Source organism: Mytilus edulis, chromosome 8, assembly GCF_963676685.1.
Source record: "Mytilus edulis chromosome 8, xbMytEdul2.2, whole genome shotgun sequence".
Taxonomy (NCBI): Eukaryota; Metazoa; Mollusca; class Bivalvia; order Mytilida; family Mytilidae; genus Mytilus; species Mytilus edulis.
Window position 1 is genome coordinate 45,455,660 of NC_092351.1, and position 12,492 is coordinate 45,468,151.

Consider the following 12,492-nt stretch of genomic DNA (forward strand, 5'->3'; position numbering starts at 1 on the left):
TCATATCATCATTTGCTTACTAGTGTAAGAAATATTGTCTCTTAATGTAAAGTTTGGCTCGAATTTTTATTTGTCTGTAAATTGTTAAAAATGTGTTAATTCATAAGAATATGAAAATATTATGCATGCCCATGCAGATTATATATTAAAATCAATTTAAGCCAAAACAAAATAATGTCATACTGAACATTAAAATTTGCCAATCAAACAATTACTATAGTATATACCCTTTGATTGTGTTATCTATTATTAAGCACATGGTTACTGAGAAAAATGTTAAGCAGAATATATATTTTTAATTTGATATACATGAATATTAAAAAATAAACCAAACTTAAAAATTTTAATAAATAAACATAAGTTTACATTGTTTTGTTAATATAATCTAATCAATTTTATTGGTTGTACAAATGTTTTGCTTGGAGTTTTAGGCCACACCAATTTAATTCCTTGTTCGACGGACCCGCCCGCACCTATTTTTTTCAAAAAAGATTTTTTTTTATTTTTATTATATTCCCGCTTTCCGCATCCGGAAATGTAATCATGTCCATTTCCTGCACCGTTTTTTTGTAAGTATTATTATAAGATCTCAACATTTGTTTTTAAAATCACAGTATAACATTCATATAACGATTTTTAAACCTATAAGCACCCCACAACACTGTAAATATCTGTGAGAATATTTGTTTCAGCATGAGTGGAGTGGGAGTGCTCCGATAAAAATATATAACAGCGGGAATACCTGTACAGAACAAAACATTAGTTTCTTTTCCCTGACTTATATTCCCTATCAAAAAATGTTCGTTGTTAAAATAAAGTACAAAGAACTTCTGAAGGATTTGCCTTCAACTGAAATTATAATGTATGTTGAAGGTCATAACCGCTGCAGGTTTGTGTCTGTCCTGATTGATTCAGGGACCTGTTGTTCAGCAGTTATCGTTTGTTGTTTGGGTGTTTTCCCGTTTGGAAATATAAATTAGATCGTTGGTTTTTCCTGTTCGAATTGTGTACAATACTAAGTTGTGGTCCCTTATAGGTTGCTGTTTGGTCTGGATCAAAGCTCTGTGTAAAAGGCCGTACTTTGACCTATGCTTGTTATTATCAGGTTATCCCTCAGACAAGGGCCTTGAAGGGGTCATTTTACCATGTTTACTGTTGTAGAAAAGAAAATAGAAATACCAGGAACATATATATTAACTGTTCCCAGGAAATACTAAGGATTTGTATAATGCTACTATACAAAACCTTTGAAAACTTAGAATTTTTTACTCAAAAAGAGGAGAAAGTACATTATATTTTTAAACAACTTTTCTAAAAATTCTTGGACATGTTTTGACCATTTAATACCATATAGATATTATAGTTCTTTGGGAAAATATTAGCCCTTTTGTACTAAAAGTGTTTTTACAAAAAAAAATATATTATAACTTGTATTGACCCCTCATAAAATGGATATTCATAACATTAAGGGGTTGTTCTGAACCTGATTATGACTTGGATGGAGAATTGTCTCATTGTCAGTCACACATACATACTAGACCAAATTTAATAATTCAATTATCTGATTATTTCTTGTTGAACAGGGAAAAATACTTCATAAATTAAAGAAATATCAAGGTACAAGTGATAAATCAAGTTTTAATATAGTGAAAAACCTACTATTTTATGTTTACAAAAAAATATATAATCGCTCGCCTTAACTTTTAAGCTTCGCCTCAAAAATTTGCAAATTAAATATTTTTTTATTTAAATTTTCAAATCGCTCGCTCGCCCCAATTTTTGGAGTCCAAAAATCCGTAGAACAAGAAATTAATTTGGTGTGGCCTTAGTTATTATTTTTTTTTATAGCAATAGTGTAAATAAATCGTTACGTCCTATAGTCCTATAGTCAACAAATCGAAAAAAGAAGTGACCCTATGCCTGACGTGGATATAAAATATGCTTCTCCTACTATGGTTAGCACTGTTAACTTAGAGTACAATTATGGAGTTGTATGTTATATACAATGTAGGGCGTGGGAATATTTATGTTGTGTATACTTATAATGTGACCGTGTGTGTCATATGTTAGACATAACACTATAAATATCAATGACAGCAAAATGTGTTTGATATGCACTTTTATCTGCATTAAGTGTGATATTATATCAATAACACATAGCTGAGAGGGTGATGGAGCAGATTGTTACCCCCCCCCCCCCCCCCCCCACCCCCCCCCGAGAAAACTTTGTCAACCACGGCGAAGCCAAGATTAACATTTTTTCAAGGAGGACCAATCTGATCATCAACCTCTCAGCTCTCAGCTATGTGTTATTAATTTTTTTCATACTGAATGTCCTATCATGACAGTCTTTCATAAATTCATTTTATTTTAAAAGTTTTTTCTATGACGTCACATACATAATAACTTAATAAGTTTTTTTTTTATTTTGACAGTAAAATAATTTAATCTGATCCAAACGTAGAACTTTTGCATTGTATACAATTAATTGATGTAAATTCAATTCATTGTCCTTTAAAAAAAACTATCGGATTTTGATTGGTCTAGACGAAAGGGTAACATTAAAAAAATTGTCACCCTCTCAGGCATGTGATAGAATAAATTAACACCCTCTTATCAGCCAATCAAAATATGGCATTTTAACGTGAAGTATAACAATACAAGATGTATTGTAATTGATTACTTTGTAGCAATTTGTTTTTCTATGCTTCTCTTCATGAGATATCAAATTTAGAACCTCATTTATGATAAAGAAAATTAGTCTAAGAAGAATAATCCATTTAAACATAGCTTTAATATAAAGTACATTCTGTGCAATCAGCTAACAACTGTTTTCAAAATACATGTACGCTTATTATGTTTACTTCGTATATTGGCCTGAGTTGATAGACAAATTGTTTTTGTGCTAATTACTTTATAAACTAGAGTGCTATCAAGGTGAACAATATGAATCAATATATGTGTAGCAGAAATAAAGTTTTATGTCGCATAAGTTCAGACATTAATCTCCTGTGCCAATTTAATACTGTTCTTAACATTGTCATTTGAATGATACTTTAAACTTTCATTTGGCGAAGTAGTGAGTATTGGGGAGCAATATAAGTGTTTGGTATATTTCAAAGACAATACCAGATTCTACAATAACATAGTGGCTTATACTCTTGTTACCAACAAAATATAAGTGCCCAGAGTAATTCATGTGTCTGTGAAACACATTTGTTGGAGGGAAAGTTGTTTTGAAAACTTTGGAAAGTTTAAGTGAGTATTTAATTTCAGAAATAATTGATGCAAGTTATTGTACTTTATTGTAGTTTTAACATGGGTAGGCATTATATTCGTATTATTTTTGCCCGAGCGATAGTGAGGGCTAAAATAACACAAATAAAATGCCTAATCATGTTAGAACTACAATAAAGTATAGCTTGCAATAATTATTTCGATTCTGATGAGGACAATTACGGTAATTTCTATGTCAAATGTATATAAGTGTAACGCGTTTGTGTAGGCTCTTCCATGAACCTCCCTTTTTGTTTGTAAAGAAAAAAAACGGGTGGCACTGTGATTTTTCAGAGGGAGGAGTTTTGAACCGCCAGCATGAACGGTTGTCGAGTATAGGTCAAATATGTCAATTTTGGAATGCAACACATTACAGTCATAATAAATGAATTAGTACCATCATGTGCATCATTTAAGAGTTTGGAAGTGTTTTAAGTTTATGAAATATATTAATTGCATATCAATTTGATAAAATTCATTATTCTGCAGTTGTCAATATACGCGTGCGCAAGCAAATTTTATTGGATTTAGAGCATGATTTTATTAACAAAGCGGAAGAAACACGTCATGTTAGAATTACTTATCAATACTGTTATTATGTTAGAAGGCACATGCCATATTAAAAAAAGAAAGTGCATGAATATATTATAACCGTTAAAACAGATATTGAAACAGACTTAGGATACTTTTATGAAATAGCAACCCTTTTAAGAGACGAAACCCGTTTCTCAAGAATGAAGTTCCTGGATAAATCTACGAATTGTCAATTAAAAAGTTGGTCATTTTAAATTGTTGTAAACGTTCTTTAATCTATACATTTGTTATGGTTTTCTTTCCTTTTTTGGGGGACATCCATGACATTTTCATTGAATGTGAAATGTACACGATTGAAGATACTATGATTACATATTCTGACTATCATTTCTTCTTTAAATTCATCAAACAGGAAATATAAATACTTCTTTAGATTGAACCATTGTATCTATGATGAGATTATGTTAAAGAAAAAAAATCCTATTAATCCTATAATATGACAAGGTTTAAAACTTTAAGTTATGCACGGTTATCTTCCTTCTATAATCCGATTTAAATTGATTGATTGATTGTTGGTTGCTTAACGTCCAGTGGCAAATATATCATGCATATTCAGGACGAGAACAAGTTCACAATAAATACAATAGGTAGGACTTGTCATAATAGAGGTCATTTGGGATGATAGTCGGGGAAATTTGGACTGCCACTGGAAAATGAGGGTCAAGTGGATAGGGACAGAATTTTTGCCTTGCAACAGGCCACCTACGGACCCCTCAAAGAGTTGTTGCAAGGGTTCTTAACGTGTAAAGAGCGTGGCACTCTCTTTACACGAGGCATCAGATTTAACGTCCCCAATCTGACCGGACGTGACTGCGAACTTGATACATCCCGCACAGCCAAACGGACGCCCCACTTCCGCAAGCGTTTTACTGCCGGTCGGAAGAAGACCAAGTGACCATATTTCTATTCCCTAGTCACCCTTGGGGGTTAATCCGATTTAAATGTTTCCCAGGGAAATTAAGGGTCTCTACCAAACACTGGTTGCTTGACCAGCGTTTTTCTAATTATTAATAATTCATAATAGTAACATGATAACTTAAATAAATTCAATATGTAACAAACAATTTCATCACGCGATTCAAATGTAACCAAATACAACAAATTCCGAGACATATTGTAAATTAATTGCAACAGCTGACGATTAAACTAAATTCTACAGAACTTTCACCGAGTAGATTGGAGGTTAAACAAAAGTGCATATTTTTCATAATTGTGATCTTCCCCAATGTCTTACTTGCTAAGATTTGTAAGAAGATTCCGACATTTTTAAACCGGTTACGTGATGGTGTTGACACAACAAAGTTAGATTTATTACCTTTAGATTTAAGGTTCCACTAAAGTCAAAATATAGGACACTTTATAAACATCCAAACTTTGCCTGTATTTTTCAACCTATAATGAATAAAGTCATAAACTATGAGAACATATGTTCATTTAAACATACTTTACATATACACACTGTGTAAATTGTAAATAAACTTGAAATTGTTATGTTGTGGCCAAACCGGTTCTTGGGGTGAACACTAAATTTTCAAAAAAATCTGCAGGCCTGCAAGACGACTTAATTTGCTTAAAATTGGTATGGACGAATACTATTACATGTAATGCAGGGCAAGCGCATGTTGATTTTTTATAAAATGTATTGATTTTCGAGTTTCTGTTGATTTCATGTATCTAAGTGAACGAATATCGAAGGTACAATACAGAAATTGGACAAATATGCCATTAAAACATATGTATGTGACAAATTAGCATGAGCTTGCCCTGCATTATATGTAACAGTATTCGTCCATACCAATTTTAAGCAAATTAAGTCGTCTTGCAGGCCTGCAGATTTTTTTGAAAATTTAGTGTTCAACCCAAGAACCGGTTTGGCCACAACATAACAATTTCAAGTTTATTTACAATTTACACAGTGTGTATATGTAAAGTATGTTTAAATGAACATATGTTCTCATAGTTTATGACTTTATTCATTATAGGTTGAAAAATACAGGCAAAGTTTAGATGTTAATGAAGTGTCCTATATTTTGACTTTAGTGGAACCTTAAGCTCAACAGATGGATTCAGGTATCCGGTCTTCGATTTCTCGTGCGACTTTGAAATAACAAAGATTTTGAATGGTGTAAGTAAATTATTTTTAAATAAGAAAATAATTGATGAACAAACAAAAATATGTAATCTGATTTTTTTTTTAATATGCAGTACATATTATAATCGTGATATATCTTTTAAGATAAACAACAAAACGGAGCAGAAGATACAGAGAAAAAAACATTCAAGAACTTATAAATCGAGAGAAAATGATAACGCATTGGCAAGAAATCGAAAGACAACAAAAAATACAATCAAATTAACAAAACAATTATATATAGAAAACTAAAGCCTACTGGCAAGACGTACATGTACATGTACCATGCTGTATATTTGTATATTTATATAAATAGTGGAGATGAACACAGAAATTATCCATAAATTATAGTATGCATCCATTTCACTTGTTAAGTATGAATATATTTTCTTTCTACAAGTATATCACATGTATATCTATGACATAATGTCCATTAAGGGAAGATTATCATTTTATTTATACACACATAAAGCTCGAATCGTATCATTTTTTAACAGGTAGAATATGATATACCGGACCAAGTTTGGAGTATTGTAAACACTCCAAGTGGATGGCTAAATTCTAATATTGAAATTCTTAAAACTAGTCATGCTGTTAAGAAATCAATGGCAAGAAAAGTAGACGTAGGTATCGGAGAAGGAATATTTTTAGCAAGTGGTTCTTACGAAACATTCTAAGACTATCTGACCAATTCATCCAAGTACATAGAGGAAGTGACGTCTTATACATCCGGATATAAAATAAATGTGATGCCTGATTCGGCACTTGAATTTGGTCGTGTTGCAAAAATGTATTTAGAAAGGTTTCTCCCGAACACGTTTGATAGTAGCACTTGTCTGAAGTACATGAAATTTATCAAGACTTTTGGCACTCACTACTTCAGTCAGGGAAGGTTTGGAGACCTTCTTAGACTTGTTCTAACAACGGATCAGAGTTACTACCAAGGACGAACAGATACACAAGTTAAAGCCCAAGCCAGTGCAATATTCTTCAAAATGATAAAACTAGGTGGTGGAGGATCCTCTAGAACACAAACAGTTGATTCAAAGTTCACACAGGTTACTCAGAAAAGTGTCCGGTAAGTAAGCGTATTATTCAAGCATTATAAGTTTGTACTCTTTAGCCAGTCTAGATACATTTAAAAGAAGAAAGTGTCAATGAAAAATGTATACTAAGTAACTAATTATATCTTCAAAATAATTGTGACTAGGAAAATAAAAAAAAGTAACAGATATTGGTCATGCATATGTAACTTTATGATTTTCCATACTCAGGAATAGATGTGTATTTTATATGAATATTTACCCTTTTCCTATGTAATAATTACATTAGATGTATATTTCATTATAATACGTTTTTCTGATTGGCTACACGGCAATCACGTGTTATTCCTTAATCAGTTTCATTATAATAAAATTTGTCATCCATGACGACACGAGGTCTCACAGTAAATTGCACAGGAAAATTAAATAAAATCTTGATAAAAATCGTGTTTTCATGATCTAAAAATGTAATTATAAGTATTGAATTCTTCTCTTTGCAATTTCATAGGGTTGTAAAAGTACTTCGGTCAACACGTCCACACCCCCATGAAGTTACAAAAATAAGAATTCAATTCTTAAGTAAACTGATGAGACGGATATTTTAAGTGCAAGTTTAATAAGACATGTCACCCTTCTTGGACACATTATCTGACTCCGAGCCGACCGGTGTTTGTTCTAACTCCTATAGCTGCTTCCTTTGCAGAGAAGCAGCAAATACAAAATTAATTTAAATGTGTTTGGTTTTACCAGGCCTTTGCTCGAACCAACGACCTCTCGCCCTCATTGCAGTTACATGTAACTTGATGAAATAAACAGATTGTTTTCATTGTAATGAAAATGCAACATATTTGAACATGTATTCATTCTTTACACTATCGGCCGGCATATCATCAGTGTTTTTTAGAATGTGCCCCAACTTGAATGTGATAAAGGTGTCTAATACTTTCCGTTTTTAATCTCCGAATGTTCAATTATTTGTGAAAATATCATTATAATCGAAAAATAAAATTCACAGGTATTAAGGAGGCAGCACTAATCTGTTAGCTACTGGGGAATTTCTGCATGGCAGCCTTCAGTTATGAAAGATCCATGGTTATTTGGAGGAAGTTTGACAGAAATGTATGGAATGATTTCTGATGATAAAAAAAAGACAATCGATGAAAAGGGCCATATAGGTACTATAATTTTTTTTAAACTCTCTTTTTCATTTACTCATAGGCTTTTCCATGTGTGTGGGTCAGTAGAAATTTTGATTGAAATTTCCAAAAAATACCTGTGTATATTATTCGAAATATATGTATGAATGGGATAACTCCACTTATAAACATATCTTGCTTCCTTTAAGTATGTCAAATTACTATTAGTTCGTATCCAGTCGTCCTGGTGTAGTGGTATGTGTCGTGGCTTGATATGCTAAAGGTCTTGAGTTCGAATCCCAGCATATACACTGGATTTTTTCTACGTGAATTTTGATAGATAGTCTTTTCCGTATAACTAATTATAGTTTTATAGTGGATTTGACATTCCAGCCAAAATGTTACAGAACAAAGGAAAGCATGGATAACAAAGAAACTCAAACTGGGGTGATGTGGTAGGGGAGATCCGGCTCAGATCACCCTTGTTAGAACAAAGGAGCTGGGATGTAATTTCATTTATTGGCGCAATTAATACCATCAAAATAAAAGAGAGTGGCGCAATAAATAACTTTCAAAACTGCAATTGGCGCAAACTTATTCTGCCCATTTTAGTATAGTAACATCAGTAAGTCAGAAAACCTTTTTACACGCCCGTCAAAATTTTGACGGGACGTAGTATGGTACATATACAAATGTCCGGCGTCCGTCAGTCCGTCTGTCTGTCCGTCTGTATGGGTTAAACATGTCGAACTGTAACTTGATAACAACTTTCATGAAACTTTTATAGTTGTTTCTTACGATGGTCAAACGATATGTGTACCTTTTTGGTGAAAATCACATTAAAACTTTTTTAGTTACTGAACTTTGTAATTAAAAAAGGGATGTGTGTATATGTCGCGTCGTATCTCAAAAACGATCTATTATTGCTTAAAACCATACACATTTCCTACTTATTTTAATCTAAAGATCTGTATTCTTTTTGGTAATGATTCAAAATTTGATTTTCTAATCGAGCAATTAATTTGGTAAAAAAAATAATTGGGGGCCCACATGTCGCGTCGTATCTCAGAAACAATTTATAATCATTGCATAAAACTTCACACACTTTATTTATATTGATTTGAAGATCTGTATACTTCATCGTGACTATTCTTTATTCTATTTTATTTTCGAGTTATTGAGGGTTTTTTTTGTAGAAAAGGGGAAGGGTCACATGTCGCGCTGTATCTCAGAGACTATTGATGATTATTGCATAACATTTTACACATTTGCTATTAGTTATATTATTTAAAGATCTGTTTACTTTTTCGTGATGATTCTTTTGATTTTTGAGTTATTTGAATTTTTATTGAGCTTTATAGTTAAAAAAAACATATATAATACATGTTGTGATCATTTTTTTTTTTGTGCGTCTGTCTGTTATATTAACTTCCTATTGAGCAGGAATAAGGAATGAGTCAGGATATACAAAGCACGATTTCCGTAAAACCCCTGTGTTGTTACCAAATCATGTTTTTTTCTCAAGACGACGGGCGTATTATACGGTCGTGGCGCATCTGTTAATTTAAATATAAAATTTATCTACACATGCTCAGAAAAAGAAGTAACACTACAAGTCTCGGCTTTTCTCCGTAAATCTCGTCAAATAAGTTTTTATATTTATCTGCCTAGACTGTAAGACTATTTTATACTAGAACACACCCGTGGTATCGCGGGTCCGTGACTGAATTAAAGTATATAATTATGCGTAAGCCTTATTTTAGTATTGGTATTGTCATCTGATAAAATCATGCCGATTTCTCTGCTTTCAAACTCTTTATGTGTGAACCCGTCGACCTGGAACTTATCAATTATTGGTAATATTAATTATTTGGAAAACAAAAGGTCCTAGAACGGAGTATTTTTTAATCAACAGCATTGTCCTATACAATGTATAAGTTATAAATAAAGTTGAATTCTTTGAATCGTTGTTTTACGTCATGCCCGCTATCAAATTGAAAACTGTACCAATACGCCTTGTTTAAAGTCCAGATTTTAGTATTCGTATTGTTATCTTAGAAGGTCTTACTGATTAAAATACTACAATAGGGAACAATTTGACAACGATTTGAATTTAGAAGTGTCAACCCTGTGATTATGACCCGTGTGTATAGCAAAATCCTAAATACACCGTTTGGTGGTGCGACGGTCAGATGCGGAACGTACAGATAAGATTATAGTTAAAAGGTGAATATACTATTGGTATCGGTATCTGATTCGACCCGGAACTTGTTAATTATTGGCTATATTATTTATGTGGAAAACAAAAGGGTTTAGAGTGGTGTAATTTTAAATCTACACCATTGTCCTATATTAGCTATATATAAAGTTGAATTCTTTGATTTGTCGTTTTTGCCCGATGACGGCTGACAAATTGGACCTCGTTATTTTAGTATTATAGATTTATATTTCTGGGTGTTTTTCTGTTATTGCAGGTTTATTTAGATAAAGCTTATCTACAGGAACTACTTCATGTAATTGTTTGGTATTACACAAGTGGGCGAATGGATAAAAATAAAGGTATCTTAAATATCTACAAGGCCAAAGTGAATAAGCTTTTGAAACAAGCTATACCAAATCATAATGAGGTAGTTGAAATTGCTGCTACAATTGAAAAAGCTACAACGGTTCCATACTGGTTCAGCAGAACAAAACTATGTTATTCGTGGTATCCTGTCGGCGATGGCGGTCAGTGTGGCGGTGGAGCTGGGCGACTTCTTTGTGCGACAATAAGTAGCATGACAAACTACTATAGAGACGACACTGACCTTCGGGATGGGAGATGTCGAATGCGATGGAGAATTATGTCTTATGGCTACGAAGATTGGTTTAGAAATGTTAAAATTTGTTATAAATGGTGGCCTGATGGTGATGGTGGTCAGTGCGGAGGTGGTGCTTCAATACTTCTCTGTGCAAATGTCAAATCCTACACTGGTTACTACAGAGATGACACAGATAGAAGAGATGGAGTTTGTCGAATGCAGTGGATGTTGTCAGTTCCTTCAAATGCACCTTAGTGGATGCAGAATGCTGAAGTTTGTTACGAATGGTATCCAGATGGTGACGGCGGCCAGTGCGGGGGTGGTGCGTCAAGGCATTTATGCGCCAGATCTAACTCGTACACCGCACCTTATCGTGACGATACAGATAAACGTGGAGGTGGATGTCGGATGAGATGGGGAATCAAACTAAACTAAAAAATATAATTTAAAAGAGCAGATGATTCTAATGTTATTAATCTATGAAGAGCATGACTTTGTTTATGTGTTCATTTGTTCATTCGACTTTGTTTGTTCTTTATATCGTACAAAATTATATTTATATATATTATTATTATTATTATTATTTGCAACAATTAGGTCTTCGTCACTGAGAAAACCCCATACCGTATGGTTGGTCATACATGTATAAGGCGTCGACATGACACAGTTCAAACGAGAAAACAAACGACATAACTTTAAACGACAAATTTATTCCCGAAAAGCAAATACGACAACCACTGAACTACATGCTCCTGATGTAGTAATATGGAGGGGTTAAACATGTTTGTGAGTGCTTACCTCCTCTAAGCTGAGACAGGTAACCATAAGAATAAACTTTAAAAAACAGTACCAATCGGTTAAACTCAAATGGTTGGTACGTTTTACAAAAGAAACTGTTATCAAAACAAAAGAAACAAAGCATCAAAATTTGAATAATAGCAGTCATTCAAAGTCAAATTGAATACAAATAAAAAAATAATGTTTTATCAGACTTAAGTAACAATCAGTGCACATCCAACAGATTTAGTAAAAATGCGTCATAAATAGTGCACGACCTTGTATCGACAATGTATTGAATACTGATATATATATTCTATAGTTATGTTTTAAATTTTCAAAAACAAAAGCAATGTTAGTATCAATAAATAATACATAATTTAAAAAATTTACTTTTTGTGAAATTGTTAACCTATAACTATGAAAACAACATTTTTCGAGGATAATTTAGTTTATAAGGATCATATGATTAAGTTTCGTGTTAGTGTGACTATCACTTCAAGGTAAACTGTCTCTATAGCTTGCTGTTCGGTATGAGCAAATAGTCCATGTTGAAGGTCGTACTTTCATCAATAATATTACCACAATGAAAAATGTAATATTTTGCTAATTTGTTCAGTTCATATTAATACACTAACTATTGCGAGCGATTAAGTACAAAAATGTATCGGTCAGTAATGGTTCAGCTAGTTAAGCGTCCAATCCAGTCCTGTTAAGTACGTTTTAGAAATCTA

At 32.8% G+C, this 12,492-nt stretch overlaps 1 pseudogene; it reads left to right on the plus strand.

Moving 5' to 3' along the window:
* Nucleotides 1-1,916: 1,916 nt before the first annotated feature.
* LOC139484120 (perivitellin-2 67 kDa subunit-like) lies at nucleotides 1,917-11,422 on the plus strand (annotated as a pseudogene).
* Nucleotides 11,423-12,492: the final 1,070 nt, after the last annotated feature.